Source organism: Pan paniscus, chromosome 15 (assembly GCF_029289425.2).
Source record: "Pan paniscus chromosome 15, NHGRI_mPanPan1-v2.0_pri, whole genome shotgun sequence".
NCBI classification, from domain to species: Eukaryota; Metazoa; Chordata; class Mammalia; order Primates; family Hominidae; genus Pan; species Pan paniscus.
This window is the reverse complement of record NC_073264.2, coordinates 49,439,202-49,455,496: the sequence shown is the minus strand read 5'-3', so window position 1 is coordinate 49,455,496 and position 16,295 is coordinate 49,439,202. Positions and strand designations below refer to the sequence as shown.

Here is a 16,295-nt window from a genome sequence, read left to right as displayed (position 1 = left end):
CAATTAGGCATCCAAATCAAATCTTTCCAAATCAAATTTTTCCAAATCAAATCTGTAAAATCCTGGCTGCCATTCTTTTGTGATAAAGCACAACTCTCAGATTTAGGAACATAAGCCTCACTTTTAGGAAATCACATTTCACTTTATTAAAGATACTTTTCTTCTTTAAGATTTCTTGATAAACTCCACATCTAACTGAATGTTACCCTATTGTAACATGATTGCTAATGATTGCTATTAATGACATGAAATATTTTTTGAGAGATAGAAAACAGTTGACATAAAATATGGACCTTCTTTAAAACATTTTGTAGGGAGGTAAGTGCAGTGTTTACCTTCGAAATACTATTTTTAACATGACGTCATAAAGGAAATGGTAAACAGTCCTCTTTTCTTATCAAAGTTCTTTGATGGTGAAAATAGTATTTGTGGAAGGCAAGACTAGAAAGTATAAGTCATGTGACTTTCTCTACTAAGGATTATGATTGTGTTAAAAGGTGACAATAAATTGTGTTAAAATTATAAGAATGATTAAAAATTGTGTTAAAAATATGTGACTACCCAAGAATAAGCTGCCTTTCAGTGAAACAAATTTTATGTTTAATTCATTGGTATATCATATTTAAACAAAACTAAGACTATAATGGCATCTTACAAAGTCTGATTTTTAATGGCTAGACTTGACTAGGGAATGAGATTTAGGAAGATAGTTTACATGTAATTTTTAATTCTAATTTTCTCTAGTTTAATATCAATGTATCACTTCATTCCACATATATTCGTTGATCACATTCTGTGAGCAAAGTGCACACCTAGGTCCTAACATACTTCTTTCCATACTCTAACAAAACATCGTATTGGTCACGATCATAGGAGGTTTTTGTTTTAACGTTTTATTATACAAACTGTAGGCATGCACCAAAGCATATGGAAATGTATAAAAAATAATCCATGCACACAAAAATAAGCTTCAACAAATAAGAACCCATGGTCAGTCTACTTCCTTTAGTCCCTCTCCTACTTTTCCAGTTCCCATGTTATTTTGAGGCAAATTCCATGTTTAAAACAATTTTATCGATATGTACTTTAGTAATTATCTGTAAAATATATGGTTTCTTTTACAGTTATATTTTTACAAAACCACTTTAACATATAACACCTAAAATTTGACTATCTCTTAATACCATCAATTACATAGCTAGTGTTAAAATTGCCAATTATCATTTTTTATTTAAAAATTAAATTATAGCACAGATAAAAAGTACACAAATAATAAATGAACAGTTTGGTGAATTCTCCTAAAGTACAAAACTTATGTAACATACAGATCAAGAAATAGAATATTCCCAGAGTCACAGAAATTTTCTCATGCCCCCTTTCAAGGGAAACCGTTATTCTGACTTCTGCCTAGATTAGCTTTGCCTGTTTTTGAATTTGATGTAAATGAAACCAACAATGCATACACTTTTGCATTTGGTTTGTTTTACTGAACATTTTGTCTATGAGATTCTCAATATTATTTTGTGTAGTTATAGTTCATTCATTCTCATTGCTGTGTAGCATTCCATTTTGAATCATTATTAGTCAATTCTATTATCAGTTCCATGTGGAGCTATATTGGAATCTGAGGCTAAAGGAAACAATAATATGGATCCTTTTTTTGCATTAATATTGATTTTAAAATGTTGTATGAAATATTGTGTATCTTGATTATTAGTCTTTTTATAGCCACTTAATTTTTTCTCCTGAAACTTTGGAAATTAACATAGTGTTGATGTAAACATATTTATATATTTCTGTTAAGTGTATATGCACACACACACACACACAAACAGGATTGAAGTTTCTACAGGTAACTTTTTTTACCTTCTTCACAAATGTGTTATGCGTAGAACACATTATTGTCAACTACAATGTTGTATAGCAAATCTCCAAAACTTAATCATTTTGCATAACTGAAACATTATACTAGTTGAATAGAAACCCCTCATTTCCACTCTGCCCAACCCTAGGCAACCACAATTGTACACTTTGTTTCTATGAGTTTGACTATTTTATATACCTCATATAAAAATCATGTAGTATTTGTACTTCTGTAGCTGGCTTCTTTCACTTAGCTTAATATCCTCAACATTCATACAATTATCATAAATAGTATTCTTTTTTACAAAAGATGGAGTCTCACTATGTTGCTCAGTCTGGCCTAGAACTCCTGCACTCAAGTGAACCTCCATCCTCAGCCTCCCCAGTAACTGGGACAAGGCACACTTAACCATCCCTGGCTCAATTTTCTTTTAAATGTCATAAAATCAAACTTAAAGGAATATTCTGTACACATTGTTTCTTTGAACAGAACCCAAGTATGATCCACACATTGCTACTGTTTGATGTGGCTCTTAAGTCTCTTTAGCTCTATAGGGTCTGCTCTCATCCTGTTTTCTCCCTTCTTTCAGTTTATTTGTTGAAAAAAAACAGGTTATGTGTCCCATAGAGTTCCCCACTATCTGGATTTTGGTGGTGAGTCCCATGGGTGCATTTTTAAACATTTATCTGTCAGATTTATGAGCATAATAAGCAGATTAAAATGTTTGGCAAAACTACTTTATAGGTGATGGGTGTGTTTTCTTCCACACACGGCACACAACTACCTGATGGTCTCACGTTTTTTATTAGCAGCCTTTCATGCCCAGTTCCTGTATCCATTAATTTTGCCAAATTTATGAAACATGAAAATGCTTACATTTTTTCTTGATTTATTAGTAGACAATACCTGTAGGAATAAACATTTTCCATTAACTTTTGGGTTTTACAATGGTAGTCTTTATAGGAAAATAATTCTTGATTTTTTTCTTTTAAATTGCCTATTTTTAAAATAACATATTGCTTTATTAGTATTCACCAGTGATGGGCAATTACTTTCAAATTGTTAAGAGCACATATAGATTTAATCATATTTGGTCTGTTTCAACCTGTTACAACTATTTTCCTTAATGATGATGAAATTGTTCCGTCTTTGCTAGAATGAGATATGTTGACTCCTGAAAACTTTTGAAAAGAGCCAAGTGATCTTGTGTAGCTTCTTTGCTCTTTTTTATGACAAGATGTTTTAGAAACATATTATAAATATGCTGCTCTGGGCCTGGAATGATCTGCTTTTCGTTTTGTAAATGGATCTGCCCTCACTTTGAGTTTGTCTGATGTTTGCCAGGATTAGATTCAGGTGTTTCGTTCCAGGTTTTAAAAATTACCTAAATAATGCTGTGTCCTTCAAAGGGTATCACATTGAAAGGAATATTATGTCAATCTGCCCCTCACTGCTGATGTTAATTTTTACACTCAATCAAGTTGTTGTGTTACTTCTCTTAGTATTACTATTTTTCATTGCAACTAATAAGGAATCTGTAGGAAAGCACTTGGACACCATGCAAATATCCTATATCTCATTTTAAAAATCTTCCTAGCTATAGCAAACATTCATCACTCTTGCCTAATCCAATCTTCACTATAATTGTTACAAAATTGTATTTTTCCATCTTCTGCAATTGCTTAACATTTACCAACTGGCAATGGATATTGTACTTTAAGAAGCACTCTTCCCCCCATTCATTTACCTGCCTATTTATTTATGATTGTTATATACTCTTGGATTCCTACTTTGATGTTTAAGTTTTCCTGGATTTGCCTGTTACGTGTCTCTTACAACTGCCTCCTGTGTCCTCATAATATGCCCCCATGTGTTTTCTGATTATTATTATTTTAGCAGCATTTTCTTACTTTCTGTAATAGCAAAGTTTTCAAGATGATGATGTGCCTATCTTACCCTAACTTTGTAATGGAGACATTTTATAAAATCAGGAAAAATTTGACATCATAATCTAATGAACACTTTATTAGAAAATAAAATTAGAGGATAATATCTGCTAGGAATATAAATGCAAATACTTAACCCAATATGAGGAAATTGAATTCAGCAATCCTTCTGGATAACTAAGGATAATGGTTGCCATACAATGTCCAAAATTTTCCTTTCCAAATCAAAAAACAGGAAAGTTCTCTTTTTATTCTTAAAAAATCAAAAATGAAAGTTAAATTATGCAAATGTATGCCTAAAACATAATTTGAATACAACGCTGAAATTGTAAATATCTGTAAAAAGAGAAAAATATCCCACCAAATTCCAGTGCAGATCTCTCAGGCTGCCACACTGCTCTTGCACAGACACAAGGCTTTGTAGCAAGCAAAGATGGAATGCAAAAAACTGTGGGAAAGATAAAACAGGGAGATTAGCCAAAGGAGCCTAAAGATGATTTGCAATGGACACTAAAAATATTCAATCCATTCTAAATCTAAAATACTGCATAAATGTCATCTGAGCAGATTGTGACATAAACTACAAGGGAAGGAGTTTAAAATATACATATATGATTTAGGGGGAGGCAGTATTTAAAGGGGCAATTATAACTTACAATGGCCCATGCCATATAAAGGGATACAATAGACTCAAAGGGAAATTTAAAAAGGCATAGCTTCTGGGGGAGAAAATGGGGCAAACAAGAAGGCAGAAGCACCTTTTGGCAATAAGATGATGAAGGAGAAAAGAAGAAAAAGAAGACCTTATTTGGACTCTACGGGACAAGAGAAGACTGATAATCCTTCCCCAAACAACAAAACAAACAAAAGCCCCTATATTTTGCAATAATGACTGAGGGGAGGAGGTGCTTATGGATCATGCTTTTGGTGTCATGAATAACGCTTTGATTAATCCTAGGCCACAGATATATTTTCTGTGTTTACATTTAGACTTGTGATACATTTTGAGTTAATTTGTATACAAGGTACAGGGTTTAGATTTAGGTTTGGTTATGTGTTTGCTTGTTTGTTTGCATGTAGTTATCATCAAATAGCTTCTTTTTTCATTCTGTCCAGGTTTTATAGTTTCTTTCAATGGGAAAGATGGGGTGAAATTAATTACTTTATCTTACTGAGTCCCTCCAGTATTCTGTTTAATAAACACTACAGGTATTATAACTTAGATCAGAGACAAGAAAAAGATGCCTACTATGTCAACTATTAATGTATTGGTACTATTATCCAATGCAAATAGGCAGGATAAATTAATTAGTGGTCCAAAAAGGGGTAAAGAAAAAGTCAGCTAGTCTCTATTTTCAGATGACAGGAGAGGCACAATAAAACAATGATAGCAGCAATCAATGTTAAAACTAAGTCAAATCATAAAATAATTCGGTCAAGTAGCAGAATATAAAATTAATTATCAAAAATCAATTTTTACTCAGAAATAATAGATGACATATTGGTAGGAAAACTTTAGTTATAATAGCAACAATAAATATTAAATATTTAGAAAAAGTTAACAAGAAATGTGCAAATCTTATACAGAAAAATGTTAGGACAACACTAAAGGGTACAGAAATAGAATTAAAACAACAACACAATATTTAAAAGATAACAATTCTCCATATATTAATCTATAAAGTGAATGCAGTAAGAATACAAATGCCAACAAACTGTTGTAGGGAGTGAATCAAACTGTGAACTAAAGTTAATATGAAAAAATAAACATGCAAGAATAGCCAGGAAATTTTGAAAAATATATTTATGATAGGAAAGTAGCTCTGCTCTAACACTAAAACATGTGATACACTACCTGTAAAATTAAAGTAGTGATGTAAAGGCAAACATGGCAATGGAGTACAAGAGAAAGTACAGAAATTAACCCCAGCACATAGAGAAATTTAGCATATTATAAAATGGCATCTTAAACCACTGGGGCAAGATGGATTTTTAAATAAATGATGCTGAAAAACCTGTAGCCATATAAATAAAATTTGGCCCATACCTCATACTATATAAAAGAGTAAACTCCAAATAACTTAGGTACCTAAAAGTAAAAAGAAAACCATAAAAATACTAGAAGAAACTTAGGCAAATTACTCTTTAACAATGGTATAGAATTCTGACTCAAATCCAAAGGAAATGAAAGAAAGAGCTATAAATCTGATTCCCTGAACAAATGCATTGCAAAGTGAATCATAAACAAGGCAAAATACTGTTGACAACTAGTAGGTAATATTCACAGGCTATACCATGGACACAGGGTTAATATCCTTATTATTCAAAGAACTCTTAAAAAATTGAAGGACAGTGCTTATTTTGGCAGGACATATACTAAAATTGGAATGACACAGAAAAGATTATCTTGGCACCTATGCAATGATGACTTGCAAATTCGTGAAGTATTCCATATTTTTATGGCTGAAATGACAGAAGTAGAATTCAGAATGGATAGGTACAAAGTTAATTGAACTACAGAAACACATTCTAACCCAATGCAAGAAAGCTAAAAATCAAGATAAGAATTGAATGAGCTGACAGACAAAATAGCCAGTATAGAGAAGGATGTAACTAAACTGACAGAGCTGAAAAACACAAGAATTTCATAATGAAATTACAAATATTACTAGCAGAACAGCCGAAACAGAGGAAAGAATGTCAGAGCTTGAAGAATGACTTCCTGACATAAGATAGGCAGACAACAATAGAGAAAAACAAATGAGAATGAATGAGCCAAACCTCTTAGAAACATGGGATTATGCAAAGAAACTGAATCTACAACTGATTGCTGCACCTGAAAGAGATAGGGAGAATGCAACCAACTCAGAAAACATATTTCAGGATGTCATCCAAGAGAATCTCCCCAACCTAGCTGCAGAGGCCAACATTCAATTCAGGAAATGCAGAGAATCCCTGTAAGATACTTCACAAGAAGATCATCCCCAAGACATATAATTTTCAGATTCCCCAAGGTCAAAATGAAAGAAAAAAAAATGTTAAAGGCAGCTAGAGAGAAAGACCAGGTCACACACAAAGGGAAGCTCTCAGACTAAGAGTGGACCTCTCAGCTGACACCCTACAAGCCAGAAGAGATTGGGGGTCAATATTCAACATTTTTAAGAAAAGAAATTCCAACCTAGAAGTTCAAAAGCTCAGGAGAAATAGGATCCTTTTTAGACAAACAAGTGCTGAGAAATTTGTTACCACAGACCTGCCTTACAAGAGCTCCTGAAGGAAGCACTAAATATGAAAAGGAAACACTGACACCATTACTAGTCACTACAAAACACATTGAAGTACACCGACCAGTGACATTATAAAGTAAACACATAAGTCTGCAAAATAACCAGCTAGCATTGTGATGACAGGACCAAATCTTCACACAACAATACTAACCTTAAATATAAATGGGCTAAATGTCCCAGTTAAAAGACACAAACTGGCAAGTGGGATAAAGTACTAAGACCCTTTGGTATGCTGCCTTCAAAAGACCCATCTCACATGCAATGACCTACATAAGCTCAAGATAAAGAATTAGAGAAAAATCTACCAGGAAAATGGAAAACAGATAACATCGGGGTTGCAATCCTAGTTTCTGACAAAACAGACTTTAAACCAACAAATGTCAAAAAAGACAAAGAAGGCCATTACCTAATGGTAAAGGGTTCAATTCAACAAGAAGATCTAACTATCCTAAATATATATGTACCCAACACAAGAACATTCAGATTCATAAAGCAAGTTCTTAGAGACCTTCAAAGAGACTTAGACTCCCACACAATAATGGTAGGAGACTTTAACACCTGACAATATTAGACATATCTTTGAGGCAGAAAATTAACAAAGATATTCTGGACCTGAATTCAACACTGGATCAAAAGGACCTGATAAATATTAAAAGAACTCTCCACCCAAAAACAACAAAATATACCTTCTCATTGCTACATGGCACATATTCTAACGTCAATCCGTAATTGGGAGTAAAACATTCCTCAGCAAATGCAAAAGAACTGAAATCATAACAGTCTTTCAGACTATAGTACAATCAAATTACTGATTAAGACTAAGAAATTCACCCAAAACTATACAATTGAATGGAAATTGAATACTCTGCTTCTAAATACCTATTATTTAGGTAAATAATAAAATTAAGGTATAATTCAAGAAGTTTTTATTTTATTTTATTATTATTATACTTTAAATTTTAGGGTACATGTGCACAATGTGCAGGTTAGTTACATATGTATACATGTGCCATGTTGGTGTGCTGCACCCATTAACTTGTCATTTAGCATTAGGTATATCTCCTAATGCTATCCATCCCCCCTCCCCCCACCCCACAACAGTCCCCAGAGTGTGATGTTCCCCTTCCTGTGTCCATGAGTTCTCATTGTTCAATTCCCACCTATGAGTGAGAACATGCGGTGTTTGGTTTTTTTGTCCTTGCGATAGTTTACTGAGAATGATGATTTCCAATTTCATCCATGTCCCTACAAAGGACATGAACTCACCATTTTTTATGGCTGCATAGTATTCCATGGTGTATATATGCCACATTTTCTTAATCCAGTCTATCATTGTTGGACATTTGGGTTGGTTCCAACTCTTTGCTATTGTGAATAGTGCTGCAATAAACATACGTGTGCATGTGTCTTTATAGCAGCATGATTTACAGTCCTTTGGGTATATACCCAGTAATGGGATGGCTGGGTCAAATGGTATTTCTAGTTCTAGATCCCTGAGGAATCACCACACTGACTTCCATAATAGTTGAACTAGTTTACAGTCCCACCAACAGTGTAAAAGTGTTCCTATTTCTCCACATCCTCTCCAGCACCTGTTTTTTCCTGACTTTTTAATGATCACCATTCTAACTGGTATGAGATGGTATCTCATTGTGGTTTTGATTTGCATTTCTCTGATGGCCAGTGATGGTGAGCATTTTTTCATGTGTTCTTTGGCTGCATGAATGTCTTCTTTTGAGAAGTGTCTGTTCATGTCCTTCTGCACAGCAAAAGAAACTACCATCAGAGTGAACAGGCAACCTACAAAATGGGAGAAAATTTTCGCAACCTACTCATCTGACAAAGGGCTAATATCCAGAATCTACAATGAACTCAAACAAAGTTTTTTTTAAACTAATGAGAAAGTTACAACATACCAGAATCTTTGAGACACAGTTAAGGCAATGTTAAGAGGAAAATTTATAGCACTAAATGCCCACATCAAAAAGTTAGAAAGATGTCAAGTAAATAACCTAATATTATAACTAATAAAACTAGAGAAGCAAGAGCAAACAAATCCCAAACTTAGTAGAAGACAGAAAATAACAAAAATCAGAGTTGAACTGAAGGAGATCGAAACACAAAAAAACCCATTCAAAAGATCAATAAATTCAGGAGCTTGTTTTTGAAAAAATTAATAAAATGGATAGACTGCTGGATAGAATAATACAGAAGGAAAGAAGATTCAAATAACCACAATCAGAAACAACAAAGGGGATATTAACACTGACCCCACAAAAATATAAACTATCATCAGAGAATATTATGAACACCTCTATGCACATAAGAAAATCTACAAGAATGGATAAATTCCTGGACACACACACCCTCCCAAGGCTAAACCAGGAAGAAAATGAATCCCTGAACAGACCAATAATGAGCTCTGAAATTGAGGCAGAATAAATAGCCTACCAAAAAAAGGACCAGGGCCAGATGAATTCACAGCTGAATTTTATCGGAAGTACAAAGAAGAGCTGGTACCATCCCTACTGAAACTATTCCAAAAAATTGAGGAGAAGGGTCACCTCTCTAGCTCATTCTATGAGGCCAGCAATATCCTGATACCAAAAACTAGCAGAGATAGAACAAAAAAAGAATACTTCAGGCCAATATCCTTGATGAACATCAATGCAAAAATTCTCAACAAAATACTAGCAAACCAAATACAGCAGCAAATCAAAAAACTTATTCACAACAATCAAGTAGGCTTTATCCCTGTGATGCAAGGTTGGTTCAACAGACACAAATCAATAAATGTGATTCACCACATAAACAGAACTAAAGACAAAACCTGTATGATTATCTCCATAGATGAAGAAAAGGATTTCAATAAAATTCAATATCCATTCATGTTAAAAACTCTCAATAAATTAGATATTGAAGGAACATATCTAAAAATAATAAGAGCTATGTATGACAAACTCACAGCTAACATCATACTGAATGGATGAAAGGTGGAAGCATTCCCTTTGAAAACTGGCACAAGAAAAGAATTCCCTCTCTCACCACTCCTATACATCAGAGTAATGGAAGTCATGGCCAGGGCAATCAGGCAAGAGAAAGAAAGAAAGGCATCCAAATAGGAAGAGAGGAAGACAAACTATCCCTGTTTGCAAATGACATGACCCTATATTTAGAAAACTTGATAATCTCATTCCAAAATATCCTTAGACTTCAGCGAATTTGTAGGTTACAAAATTAATATGCAAAAATTACTAGCATTCCTTTACATCAACAACAGTCAAACTGAGAGCCAAATCAGAAATGAACTCCCATTCACAACTGCCACAGAAAGAATAAAACACAGGAATACAGCTAACCAGGGAGATGAAGGATCTCCACAAGGATAACTACGAACCACTGCTCAAAGAAATCAGAGATGACACAAACAAATGGAAAAGCATTCCATGCTTATGGATAGTAAAAATCAGTATCGTTAAAATGGCTATACTGCCCACACCAATGTAAAGATTCAATATTATTCCTATTAAACTAACATTCAGATTCTTCACAGAACTGGAAAAACTATTTAAAAATTCATATGGAAACAAAAAAGAGCCAGAATAATGAAAGCAATCCTAAGCAAAAAGAACAAAGCTGAAGACATCATGCTACCTGACTTCAAACTATATGATGGGGCTACGGTAACCTAAACAGCATGGTACTGGTACAAAAACAGACACATGTAACAATGGAACAGAATAGAGAACCCAAAAATAAGACCGCACACCTACAACTATTTGATCTTCAACAAACCTGATAAAAACAAGCAATGGGGGAAGTATTCCCTATTTAATAAATGGTGCTGGGAGAACTGGCTAGCCATATGAAGAATATTGAAACTGGACCCCTTCCTTAAACCATATACAAAAATTAACTCAAGATGGATTAAAGACTTAAATGTAAAACCCAAAACTATAAAAACCCCGGCAGAAAGCCTAGGTAATACCATTCAGGACATAGGCACAGTCAAAGGTTTCATGACAAAGATGCTGAAAGCAATTGCAACAAGAGCAAAAATTGACAAACGAGATGTAATTAAACTAAAGAGCTTTGACACAGCAAAATAAACTAACAGAGTAAACAGACAACCTACAGAATGGGAGAGAAGTTTTGCAAACTGTGCATCTAACAAAGGTCTTATATCCAGCATCTATAAGGAACTTAACCAAGTTTACAAGAAAAAAATCAACCCCATTAAAAAGTGGGCAAAGGACATGAACGGACACTTTTCAAAACAAGACATATTGCAGCCAACAACTATATGCAAAAAAGCTCAACATCACTGATCATTAGAGAAATGCAAATCAAAACCACAGTGAGATACTATCTCACATCAGTTAGAATGGCTACTATAAAAAGGTCAAAAAATAATAGGTGCTGGCAAGATTGTGGAGAAAGAGGAATGCTTATGCAATGTTGGTAAGAGTGTAAATTAATTCACTGATTGTAAAAGACAATGTGGTGATTCCTCAGTAACTTGAAGTCAGAAATACCATTTGACCCAGCAATCCTATTACTGGGTATATATGCCCCAAAATATAAATTGTTCTATTATAAAGACACACGCATTTGTATGTTCATTGCAGCACTATTCACAATTGCAAAGACATGGAATCAACCTAAATGCCCATCAATGACAGACTGTATAAAGAAAATGTGGTAAGTTTGTTAGCAGTAGAATGTATCCAAGCCATGGGACACCAAAGTATGTTACTGGCAGCTAATGCATATGGGTCTGCAGCAGCCTCAATTCTTGCCTCCTCAGAAGAAAAATTTCACTGAGGGGCAGAAGCATAAAGGAGAGACCGAGGCAAGTTTTAGAGCAGGAGTGAAAGTTTATTAAAAAGATTTAGAGCAAGAATGAAAGGAAATAAAGTACACTTGGAAGAGGGCCAAGTAGGCAACCTGAGAGATCTACTGTGTTTGACATTTGACTTGGGGTTTTATACATTGGCATTATTCCAGGGTCTTAAATCCCTTCCCCCCTGATTATTCCCTTGGGTTGGGCTGTCCACATGTACAGTGGCCTGTTAGCACTTGGGAGGGGCCGCATGCACAGTGTGTTTATTGGAGTTGCATGAATGCTCACTTAAGGTGTTCTTCCCTTACCAGTCCAGCATTCCTAGAGGAAGGTCAAATACCAGTTAAACTCTGCCATTTCGCCTTTTAGTGTGCATGCTTGAGCATGCTGGAGCCCTCTTCCCCAACTCCCAAGACCTTGTTGAGAAGATGCTGATCACCAGTTTTAGGTTTTTCCTATCCATTGGGAGACAGGCTTTCCCTAGTGCTGGCTGTGAACAATTATTATTTTAGAGAGACGGTTAACAACCACCTGACCATCACCGGATGGTTGCATGGCATTCCTGGTGGGGATGTGGGGAACCCTCTCCTCCCCTGCTCATGCCTGAGTAGCCATCTACTCTCACACATATACACAATGAAATACTATGCAGCCATAAAAACGAACGAGATTATGTCCTTTGCAGAGACATGCATGAAGATGGAGGCCATTATCATTAGCAAAATAATACAGAAACAGAAAACCAATACTATATGTTTTCCCTCATAAGTGGGAGCTAAATGATGAGAACATATGGACACATAGAGAGGAACAACACACACTGGGGCCTATCAGAAGGTGCAGAGTGGGAGGAGAAAGAGGATCAGAAAAAAATAACTAATGGGTACTAGACTTAATGTGTGGGTGATGAAATAATCTGTACAATCAACCCCCATGACACAAGTTTATCTACGTAACAAACCTGCACATACGCCCCTGAACTTAAAATAAAAGTTGAAAAAAATTGAAGGACAAAGTCAAAAATCTCATATTGAGTTGTCAGTTGAATATAGGTATTCTAAAGCAAGCAGTGGCTTAAATATAAAGCTATGAAATGAAAATAAATCACCTAGGGAGATAATGTGCATATAGAAGACCTAAGATGACTGTGTATTCAAGCGCAAATATGGTAGAAGCGAAAGAAGGAAATATAATTGAGAAAGAATAGCCATTTGATGAAAAATTTACATACATCTTATGTTTTTTCCCATCTTAACACCAGGAAATGGCTCAGAAGTGAATTCTATAAAATGAAGAGGTGAGAAGTTGTTATTATAACAAAGTAACTTATTGATAAATTTATTCTTCATGCATAATAGCTTATTGTTAGTTTGTATCATTTAAACAAACAACAGTGATCATTTCTGTGTCGAATTAATGATTTCAAAACTTAATTAAACTAATTTGTATAATATCTAAATTATGGCTCCTACAATGAGATATACTAACTCTCCACAACATTATTCTCTGTGAATAATTAAGTGCCTGTTGGAACCATTTAGGAAATTATCATCTTCTCACTGCTGTACAGAATCCTGAAAATGCAGCTTTTCAAAATACAGAACTTATTTCTAGAAGAAAACAAATGCCCAAATAGCATGGCTTATTAAATAACACATTTTAATTATGGAGTAGTCCTTTCTCAAAACCACTGAAATCAGTTATTGAGTGAAGAATATAAACTCCTTGACCAGTGTTTAATCTATGCTGTCTCACTCTTGGTGGCCCATGTTAAAATGCTATGACAATAAATAGAGCTTGCTGTGTTTGACACACTATTTGGAGTAGCTAAGGCAAATAGAGGAACATTTACTGCTTTTAATCATTAACATGAAATGATTGATCAACAGTATTACTGGAATGCTCGTCATTTAAATATAAAAACACTTTGAAGTTTCTAATTTTAGAAGGAAATAATTGAGTAATCAGCCAAATTAATCATACCTTAGTGAATACCTTAGTGTCAAGACAATTTGTAATTTTGAAAAACAGTAGTATGAAGTAACAAGAATTCTCACTGAGTTAATGTGATTTATTTTCTGAAATGTTATTTAAGTGGAAACTAAACTTGAGTCACTTTGACACAGATTGAGTCTAGCAAATAAAAGAAAGAAAGCTGACTTACTTACAAATTTAAAGACACTCATCATTTGTACTTGTCCTTACAGGAGGCAATTCATCACTCCAGGAATGTGTCTTTGTATTCATCATCCCATAATGTTTATAATAACCAAAACTTACTCATACTGAATGGCTGGGATATTTTTAAATGCAATGTTTACTTGTTGTTATGTTTAGATTAGAAAGTAAGATTAGGGAAGGTGCATATTCAATCTCAAGGTCAAAGAATTAGAGAAAGGTTGGGAGAATCAGAGACAGACATTTTAGTCATCTTTAAAAGACTCTAAGAAAGTTGTAATGAAACCAATTTTTTCTGTAATTTTAAAGACTGAAGATTCACTGAGTTTCTCTAAACTTTATTTGTAGAGGTTAAAATACAGATAGATAGATAGATAGATAGATAGATAGATAGATAGATAGATAGATAGATGTAGATTGTATTATCAGTACTTCAGAAATCCTATCTCTACTTTCTTCATAGTTTCCCTTCATTTTGGGGTCAGTCTTGCTTTTATATTCTACCTATTAGGTCTAGGAAGAAAGAAATCTATTGAACACACTGATGGAAATTCTTATATGACTATTCCTGAGGGTAAACAATTTTTAAAAGAGGAGTTGAAATAATGAATTCTTAACCTATATGAATATAACTCTTAAAATTAGATTAAAAGAACACCAGGATATATAAGAGTAAACACAAAACTAGATAATAATTTTGAAGGAATGTTTATGTAATGAAATTAATCATAATATAGATTGTTTATTTCATCCAGAATACCAGATTAGAGAAACTATAGTATCATTTAAAAGGATTTAAAAGGCAAAGTTTGGAATCTCACAGAGCAGGAGTTCACAAAATGTGTTGAAACATGGATAACGTCAAAAAGTTTTCCAGATCTCACCTCAAAATAATTTCTTTCTTTCTTTTTTTTTTTTTTTTTTTTTTGAGAAAGAGTCTTGCTCTGTCGCCCAGGCTGGAGTGCAGTGGCATGATCTCAGCTCACTGCAAGCTCCGCCTCCTGGGTTCACGCCATTCTCCTGCCTCAGCCTCCCGAGTAGCTGGGACTACAGGTGCCTGCCACCACGCCCTGCTAATTTTTTGTATTTTTAGTAGAGACGGGGTTTCACCATGTTAGCCAGGATGGTCTCGATCTGCTGACCTCGTGATCCGCCCTCCTCGGCCTCCCAAAGTGCTGGGATTACAGACGTGAGCCACCGCGCCCGGCCAAAATAATTTCATTAATGGACAACCCAGTTATGGTTAAAGCATTACTGAAAACGTCAATATTTTTATGAGTTTGTATTGAATTAACCCAAGTAATACTGGAAAAATAGTAAGAAAATTTCGTGTGAACTGTTTTTATTTTTTTCAATGACAAAGTCCTATGCAAATAAAAATTTGAGAGCTTTAACAACTTTACAATGGTCAAGGTCCCTGAACATTCCCACCCCAAATATCAACTTGTCCACCCACATGTTTATGGCTCAACATCCAAATAGAAATAATGTATATGAATATACGGTACAGTTATAAACCAATGAAAAATAAATAACTAATGAAACAACAGGTTGTTAACATGTTAAAATATTGGGAGGCAGAACAAATGTAGGTAGCCCATAGGTTATGAGGAAATTATTCTCTTAAAGTATATTTTAAAACTACTCTAGAACTTGAAAATCATCTTCTTGTGGAAACAATGGTGGTTAGGTTGTCACAGAGGCAATTTCTCTTGTATACCTCCAGGACAATTTATTTCTCAAATTCCATTTGGGAGTCCAGAAATACACTTCAGCCCCTGCAGGAGAATGACTAATAATCTATTTTCATAACTGTGTAAACAGTAGGATTTATATACATTTCTGTGCCTAGAAATTTGTTTCCTTAATATTTGTGTAAGGAGAAGCAAGCTTCAATTCACTTCTTGGGGTTTTATACTGCACATACCTATGAGGTGGGTGTAAGAGGTCATGTTTGCTATGTTTGCATAACAAACTACCTGTGTTTCAAAGTAGTCTTAATTGTTCTTTGTTCTTGCAGCTGATTAAGTTCAAATAGCTCAAATGTATGCTAAAGAATACTTGTACTGAATGAAGCATGTATCATGAGAGATGAAAAGTCCTGACACTATAGATTTAAATTTTCTGGTTTTCCAAAGGTACAATATGTGGTCATGGTGAAACCTTTCTGCCAGTAC

General features: G+C 34.4%; 1 non-coding gene across 1 annotated transcript; it reads left to right on the top strand.

The window, feature by feature from the left end:
• Positions 1-6,162: 6,162 nt before the first annotated feature.
• LOC112437162 (U6 spliceosomal RNA) lies at positions 6,163-6,269 on the top strand. Its single transcript, XR_003025810.1, has one exon. It is a non-coding gene; the product is annotated as a U6 spliceosomal RNA (small nuclear RNA).
• The last annotated feature ends 10,026 nt before the right edge of the window (positions 6,270-16,295 follow it).